The sequence below is a fragment of the Triticum dicoccoides genome, chromosome 7A (assembly GCF_002162155.2).
Source record: "Triticum dicoccoides isolate Atlit2015 ecotype Zavitan chromosome 7A, WEW_v2.0, whole genome shotgun sequence".
Lineage (NCBI taxonomy): Eukaryota > Viridiplantae > Streptophyta > Magnoliopsida > Poales > Poaceae > Triticum > Triticum dicoccoides.
The window spans coordinates 614,646,520-614,656,191 of record NC_041392.1 but is presented as its reverse complement, the minus strand read 5'-3'; positions in this window follow the sequence as shown (position 1 = coordinate 614,656,191).

The following is a 9,672-nucleotide window of genomic DNA, read 5'->3' as shown; positions in this document are numbered from 1 at the left end:
AGGCTAGCATCGCTGGAGAAGAACATGAGGTGTTGGTGAGTAGAGGAATGGCCTGGACGGTGTTTGGGAGTAGGGTGGGCCGGTGAAGCCTGGGCGGCAGCACAGCCAGCCACGGGAGGCGGTAGCAGGCGGTACCGCCGGCGGTGATTTGGGCTGCTGAAGTAAGAACATTCGAGATTGAATAAGCACTACAGTCGTTGGATGGACATCCAACGGCCACTGCTGCCAGAATAGTGTCTTGACTATAAGTTTACAAAGCCTTTTGTATGCCTTAGTAGGCCCACAAGCCTTCCGTACGCGTCACTGATAATAATTCTCAAAAAATAGTAGGCCCACAAGTGAGCATCACATCTGTGGCAGAGAACATATAGCCCATTTGCGATTTGTAATAATGTACAACCTATTTTTGAATTCTAATGGAATTTACTACAACCCATTTACAGTCTGTTAAAATTACAGCCCATTTTCTAGCCAGGACAACGATTAATAATTTCAACCAACCTCTCAAAACAGGAATGAACCAAAAATCCCACATTTTGATGGGATCCGAAATATTTTTATCCCGAAATTTTGAGTCAGATTAAATATAATCTCAAAATGAATTTGTATTAGGTAAAAACCTAAAGAAATATTGTGCGCACAATAAGTAATGAAATTAAAATTTCCAAATTCAAAAAATAATATTTTTGAAACTAATTACCTGTTTGGTGCATTTTTGTATATTTACAGCCCAGGTTTTATAATTACATCTCATTTATTGTTTCTTAAAGCCCATTTTCTTGTTAGGCCTAATGCATCCCTCATAGGAAAGATTTATAGCCCAGCGGGGAGGAGAATAACAAGTTGACTTGGGTTGGGTATTCCGCAAAAAAAAGTATAGCGGGGCTAGCCATTTTCACCTTGAAAAAATAATTTGTGGGCTGGATATTTTGTCGACATAAAATAATAGCCTGGGCTAGACGGGCCACAGCCCGCCCAATTGATACCCTGCTCCTCTGAACAACAACAAAAACATCGCTCAAGAAAAACTCCGCTTACACCTAAAAAAACAAATACTGCTCAAGCTGCTAGGTCCCAACTGGCGGCCGCTCCTTGTGCAATTCTCTCGTTTATTGACTATATAGGTTGACGATGGTGTGGGACCGTGATATCAGGAAACCAGGAGGAACCAAAAAAATATAGTTGTATATAACAAGGAGGAACTTGCGTACGTATGGCTATGGCCCTGGTGGGTCCCTACTATCATCCTCTCCAAGTAATGTCATCTCCTGATTCCTCGTGTTCGTTGACCATGTTGACAACGTGAGACAGCGGCGCCACGGCGAGCGCAACAACTCAAAGGACGATGGAGAGGGCCTCGCGGGCCCTACGGATGGTCCGATACAGCGCCCGCTGCTTATTTAGGAAGCCAAGATCATCGGACACCTATGAGCACCTTCGAGAGATTGAGACAACATGAAATGGCAAGGCCATGCTTGGGAGCTCTGGATTTTTTCACACATGTATTGAGATACAAGTGTAATTTACTCGTCACCGAAAACAACACGTAAAATACAGGTGTAATGAAACTGAGGGCCCGAGGTCTGTAACGAAAATTGGCGAGTTATGCGTGTAATTTGAGAGACCAGTGTATATTTTACTAGTCGAAATCGACTAACCAAGCACTTCGCCCAAGACCATCTACTTTTATTTACAAGCGTCAGTTTTACAAGCAGTTTTGGTCGGAAAACAATGATCCAATCACGTCCTAAGCTGATGAGTAGGTCGGAAGATATGTTTCACCTCTAACCTACCCGAGTTGTGGTATAGGCTATGAATGAAACATAAGACGATGAACTTCTTAAGCACAGAAACAACAAAAGAGGATGATCTTCTTAACATGCAAATCACTAGCATTAGATCAACATGCAAAACAATATGAAGCATTATTCTAAGGAGGCACGGTGAACATCTCGTGATGCCGCATGCCACAACATTCCAAGCTCAACTTTGCAATCAAACTCACAAGGCCTGGCATTGCATAGACAACATTCAGAACAAACTCTTAAAATACCTTACATAAGTCAACATTCATGTGACTATGCATCTCAGCAGAGTAAATATTTATTTCTGAACTGAACACAGGAATAGGAAAAAACGATCGACGCTGCTCACAACAAAGGGCGTCCCACTCAAAAATATCAAATGCATGTCTTCTGGCTAACATCAATGAGCAAAATTTGACAAGGTTTTCCAATTCCAATATATTAAACTAATGCCTTTTTGCTAACATCAACGATTAAACTTTGACAAGTTTTTCCCATTCAAAATATGTAATGCCTATGATTGTGGAATGGGTAGGGTTTGTCATCAGTTTGCACATTGAAATGGCACGTGGAGCCGAATTAACCAGCGTATCTTTTGGTGTAGGTCAACTGAAATCAAACAATGTCTTGTGCAGCACGGTGGATTTCATATTTATACGCTGCAAGAAAACAAATACACATCAGCATACACATGAATATTGGCCCAAGTGTCAACCCACCAATCGGTGGACTGACAAACTAAAAGTACGGTAAACAGAATACCATGCCCAGATGCTGAAGGAAATATGCCCTAGAGGCAATAATAAAGTTATCATTTATTTCCTTATATCATGATAAATGTTTATTATTCATGCTAGAATTGTATTATCTGGAAACATAATACTTGTGTGAATACATAGACAAACTAAACGTCACTAGTATGCCTCTACTTGACTAGCTCGTTAATTGAAGATGGTTATGTTTCCTAACCATAGACATGTGTTGTCATTTGATTAACGGGATCACATCATTAGGAGAATGATGTGATTGACATGACCCATTCCATTAGCTTAGCACCCGATCGTTTAGTATGTTGCTATTGCTTTCTTCATGACTTATACATGTTCCTATGACTATGAGATTATGCAACTCCCGTTTGCCGGAGGAACACTTTGTGTGCTACCAAACGTCACAACGTAACTAGGTGATTATAAAGGAGCTCTACAGGTGTCTCCAAAGGTACATGTTGGGTTGGCGTATTTCGAGATTAGGATTTGTCACTCCGATTGTCGGAGAGGTATCTCTGGGCCCTCTCGGTAATGCACATCACATAAGCCTTGCAAGCATTGCAACTAATGAGTTAGTTGTGAGATGATGTATTACGAAACGAGTAAAGAGACTTGCCGGTAACGAGATTGAACTAGGTATTGAGATACCGACGATCGAATCTCGGGCAAGTAACATACCGATGACAAAGGGAACAAAGTATGTTGTTATGCGGTCTGACCGATAAAAGATCTTCGTAGAATATGTGGGAGCCAATATGAGCATCTAGGTTCCGCTATTGGTTATTGACCGGAGAAATGTCTTGGTCATGTCTACATTGTTCTCAAACCCGTAGGGTCCGCACGCTTAACGTTACGATGACAGTTTCATTATGAGTTTATATATTTTGATGTATCAAAGTTTGTTCGGAGTCCCGGATGTGATCACGGACATGACGAGGAGTCTCGAAATGGTCGAGACATAAAGATTGATATATTGGAAGCCTATGTTTGGACATCGGAAGTGCTCCGGGTGAAATCGGCATTTTACCGAAGTACCGGGAGGTTACCGGAACCCCCCGGTAACCTAATGGGCCTTAATGGGCCTAGTGGAGGAAGAGGAGAGGAGGCCTAGGGGCTGCCGCGTGCCCCTCCCCCCAAGTCCGAATTGGACAAGGAGGGGGGCGGCTGCACCCCCCCTTGCTCCTTTATATACGGGGGCAAGGGGGCACCTCTAGACACACAAGTTGATCCTCGTGATCGTTTTCTAAGCCGTGTGCAGTGCCCCCTTCCACCATACTCGTCGATAATATTGTAGTGGTGCTTAGGCGAAGCCGTGCGATGGTAGAACATCAAGATCGTCACCACGCCATCGTGCTGACGGAACTCTTCCCCGACACTTTGCTGGATCGGAGTCTGGGGATCTTCATCGAGCTGAACGTGTGCTAAAACTCGGAGGTGCCGTAGTTTCAGTGCTTGATCGGTCGGGCCATGAAGACGTACAACTACATCAACCATGTTGTCATAACGCTTCCGCTGTCGGTCTACGAGGGTATGTAGACTACACTCTCCCCCTCGTTGCTATGCATCACCATGATCTTGTGTGTGCGTAGGAAATTTTTTGAAATTACTACGTTCCCCAACAGTGGCATCCGAGCCTAGGTTTTATGTGTTGATGTTATATGCACGAGTAGAACACAAGTGAGTTGTGGGCGATATAAGTCATACTGCTTACCAGCATGTCATACTTTGGTTCGGCGGTATTGTTGGATGAAGCGGCCCGGACCGACATTACGCGTACGCTTACGCGAGACTGGTTCTACCGACGCGCTTTGCACACAGGTGGCTGGCGGGTGTTAGTTTCTCCAACTTTAGTTGAATCGAGTGTGGCTACGCCTGGTCCTTGCGAAGGTTAAAACAACACCAACTTGACGAACTATCGTTGTGGTTTTGATGCGTAGGTAAGATTGGTTCTTGCTTAAGCCCGTAGCAGCCACGTAAAACTTGCAACAACAAAGTAGAGGACGTATAACTTGTTTTTGTAGGGCATGTTGTGATGTGATATGGTCAAGACATGATGCTAAATTTTATTGTATGAGATAATCATGTTTTGTAACCGAGTTATCGGCAACTGGCAGGAGCCATATGGTTGTCGCTTTATTGTATGCAATGCAATTGCACTGTAATGCTTTACTTTATCACTAAGCGGTAGCGATAGTCGTGGAAGCATAAGATTGGCGAGACGACAACGATGCTATGATGGTGATCAAGGTGTCGCGCCGGTGACGATGGTGATCATGACGATGCTTCAAAGATGGAGATCACAAGCACAAGATGATGATGGCCATATCGTATCACTTATATTGATTGCATGTGATGTTTATCTTTTATGCATCTTATCTTGCTTTGATTGACGGTAGCATTTTAAGATGATCTCTCACTAATTATCAAGAATCGTTCTCCCTGAGTATGCACCGTTGCGAAAGTTCTTCGTGCTGAGACACCACGTGATGATCGGGTGTGATAGGCTCTACGTTCAAATACAACGGGTGCAAAATAGTTGCACACGCGGAATACTCAGGTTATACTTGACGAGCCAAGCATATACAGATATGGCCTCGGAACACGGAGACCGAAAGGTCGAGCATGAATCATATAGTAGATATGATCAACATAGTGATGTTCACCAATGAAACTACTCCATCTCACGTGATGATCGGACATGGTTTAGTTGATTTGGATCACGTGATCACTTAGAGGATTAGAGGGATGTCTATCTAAGTGGGAGTTCTTTAGTAATATGATTAATTGAACTTAAATTTATCATGGACTTAGTACCTGATAGTATCTTGCTTGTTTATGTTTGATTGTAGATAGATGGCCCGTGTTGTTGTTCCGTTGAATTTTAATGCGTTCCTTGAGAAAGCAAAGTTGAAAGATGATGGTAGCAATTACACGGACTGGGTCCGTAACTTGAGGATTATGCTCATTGCTACACAGAAGAATTACGTCCTAGAAGCACCGCTGGGTGCCAGGCCTTCTGCTGGAGCAACACCAGATGTTATGAACGTCTGGCAGAGCAAAGCTGATGACTACTCGATAGTTCAGTGTGCCATGCTTTACGGCTTAGAATCGGGACTTCAACGACGTTTTGAACATCATGGAGCATATGAGATGTTCCAGGAGTTGAAGTTAATATTTCAAGCAAATGCCCGGATTGAGAGATATGAAGTCTCCAATAAGTTCTATAGCTGCAAGATGGAGGAGAACAGTTCTGTCAGTGAGCATATACTCAAAATGTCTGGGTATAATAATCACTTGATTGAATTGGGAGTTAATCTTCCAGATGATTGCGTCATTGACAGAATTCTCCAATCACTTCCACCTAGCTACAAGAGCTTCGTGATGAACTATAATATGCAAGGGATGAATAAGACAATTCCTGAGCTCTTCGCAATGCTGAAAGCTACGGAGGTAGAAATCAAGAAGGAGCATCAAGTGTTGATGGTCAACAAGACCACTAGTTTCAAGAAAAAGGGCAAAGGGAAGAAGAAGGGGAACTTCAAAAAGAACAGCAAGCAAGTTGCTGCTCAGGAGAAGAAACCCAAATCTGGACCTAAGCCTGAAACTGAGTGCTTCTACTGCAAGCAGACTGGTCACTGGAAGTGGAACTGCCCCAAGTATTTGGCGGATAAGAAGGATGGCAAGGTGAACAAAGGTATATATATATGATATACATATTATTGATGTGTACCTTACTAATGCTCGCAGTAGCACCTGGGTATTTGATACTGGTTCTGTTGCTATTATTTACAACTCGAAACAGGGAGTACGAATTAAGCGAATATTGGCTAAGGACGAGGTGACGATGCGCGTGGGAAATGGTTCCAAAGTCGATGTGATCGCGGTCGGCACGCTCCGTCTACCTTCGGGATTAGTATTAGACCTAAATAATTGTTATTTGGTGCCAGCGTTGAGCATGAACATCATATCTGGATCTTGTTTGATGCGAGACGGTTATTCATTTAAATCAGAGAATAATGGTTGTTCTATTTATATGAGTAATATCTTTTATGGTCATGAACCCTTGAAGAGTGGTCTATTCTTATTAAATCTCGATAGTAGTGACACACATATTCATAATGTTGAAGCCAAAAGATGCAGAGTTGATAATGATAGTGCAACTTATTTGTGGCACTGCTGTTTAGGTCATATCGGTGTAAAGCGCATGAAGAAACTCCACACAGATGGACTGTTGGAACCACTTGATTATGAATCACTTGGTACTTGCGAACCGTCTCTTATGGGCAAGATGACCAAAACACCGTTCTCCGGTACTATGGAGAGAGGAAAAAAATTGTTAGAAATCATACATACAGATGTATGTGGTCCGATGAATATTAAGGCTCGTGGCGGATATCATTATTTTCTCACCTTCACATATGACTTAAGCAGATATGGGTATATCTACTTAATGAAACATAAGTCTGAAACATTTGAAAAGTTCAAAGAATTTCAGAGTGAAGTTGAAAATCATCGTAACAAGAAAATAAAATTCCTACGATCTGATCATGGAGGAGAATATTTGAGTTACGAGTTTGGTGTACATTTGAAACAATGCGGAATAGTTTCGCAACTCACGCCACCCGGAACACCACAGCGTAATGGTGTGTCCGAACGTCGTAATCGTACTTTACTAGATATGGTGCGATCTATGATGTCTCTTACTGATTTACCGCTATCGTTTTGGGGTTATGCTTTTGAGACAGCCGCATTCACGTTAAATAGGGCACCATCAAAATCCGTTGAGACGACGCCTTATGAACTGTGGTTTGGCAAGAAACCAAAGTTGTCGTTTCTGAAAGTTTGGGGCTGCGATGCTTATGTGAAAAGCTTCAACCTGATAAGCTCGAACCCAAATCGGAGAAATGTGTCTTCATAGGATATCCAAAGGAAACTATTGGATACACCTTCTATCACAAATCTGAAGGCAAGACTTTTCTTGCTAAATTCGGAAACTTTCTAGAGAAGGAGTTTCTCTCAAAAGAAGTGAGTGGGAGGAAAGTAGAACTTGATGAGGTAACTGTACCTGCTCCCTTATTGGAAAGTAGTACATCACAGAAACCGGTTTCTGTGACACCTACACCAATTAGTGAGGAAGCTAATGATGATGATCATGAAACTTCAGAACAAGATACTACTGAACCTCGTAGATCAACCAGAGTAAGATCCGCACCAGAGTGGTACGGTAATCCTGTTCTGGAAGTCATGCTAATAGATCATGATGAACCTATGAACTATGGAGAAGCGATGGTGAGCCCAGATTCCGCAAAATGGCTTGAAGCCATGAAATCTGAGATGGGATCCATGTATGAGAAAAAAGTGTGGACTTTGGTTGACTTTCCCAAAGATCGGCAAGCAATTGAGAATAAATGGATCTTCAAGAAGAAGACTGATGCTGACGGTAACGTTACTGTCTACAAAGCTCGACTTGTCGCAAAAGGTTTTCGACAAGTTCAAGGGATTGACTATGATGAGACCTTCTCACCCGTAGCGATGCTTAAGTCTGTCCAAATCATGTTAGCAATTGCCGCATTTTATGATTATGAAATTTGGCAGATGGATGTAAAAACTGCATTCCTGAATGGATGTCTGGAAGAAGAGTTGTATATGATGCAGCCGGAAGGTTTTGTCGATCCAAAGGGAGCTAACAAAGTGTGCAACCTCCAGCGATCCATTTATGGACTGGTGCAAGCCTCTCGGAGTTGGAATAAACACTTTGATAGTGTGATCAAAGCATTTGGTTTTGTACAGACTTTTGGAGAAGCCTATATTTACAAGAAAGTGAGTGGGAGCTCTGTAGCATTTCTGATATTATTTGTAGATAACATATTACTAATCGGAAATGATATAGAATTTCTGGATAGCATAAAGGGATACTTGAATAAGAGTTTTTCAATGAAAGACCTCGGTGAAGCTGCTTACATATTGGGCATTAAGATCTATAGAGATAGATCAAGACGCTTAATTGGACTTTCACAAAGCACATACCTTGACAAAATTTTGAAGAAGTTCAAAATGGATCAAGCAAAGAAAGGATTCTTTCCTGTGTTACAAGGTGTGAAACTGAGTAAGACTCAATGCCCGACCACTGCTGAAGATAGAGAGAAAATGAAAGATGTTCCCTATGCTTCAGCTATAGGCTCTATCATGTTTGCAATGCTGTGTACCAGACCTGATGTATGTCTTGCTATAAGTCTAGCAGGGAGGTACCAAAGTAATCCAGGAGTGGATCACTGGACAGCGGTCAAGAACATCATGAAATACCTGAAAAGGACTAAGGATATGTTTCTCGTATATGGAGGTGACAAAGAGCTCATCGTAAATGGTTACGCTGATGCAAGCTTTGACACTGATCCGTACGATTCTAAATCGCAAACCGGATACGTGTTTACATTAAATGGTGGAGCTGTGAGCTGGTGCAGTTCTAAACAAAGCGTTGTGGCGGGATCTACATGTGAAGCGGAGTACATAGCTGCTTCAGAAGCAACAAACGAAGGAGTCTGGATGAAGGAGTTCATATCCGATCTAGGTGTCATACCTAGTGCATCGGGTCCAATGAAAATCTTTTGTGATAATACTGGTGCAATTGCCTTGGCAAAGGAATCCAAATTTCACAAGAGAACCAAGCACATCAAGAGACGATTCAATTCCATCCAGGATCTAGTCCAGGTGGGAGACATAGAGATTTGCAAGATACATACGGATCTGAATGTAGCAGACCCGTTGACTAAGCCTCTTCCACGAGCAAAACATGATCAGCACCAAAGCTCCATGGGTGTTAGAATCATTACTATGTAATCTAGATTATTGACTCTAGTGCAAGTGGGAGACTAAAGGAAATATGCCCTAGAGGCAATAATAAAGTTATTATTTATTTCCTTATATCATGATAAATGTTTATTATTCATGCTAGAATTGTATTATCCGGAAACATAATACTTGTGTGAATACATAGACAAACTAAACGTCACTAGTATGCCTCTACTTGACTAGCTCGTTAATCGAAGATGGTTATGTTTCCTAACCATAGACATGTGTTGTCATTTGATTAATGGGATCAC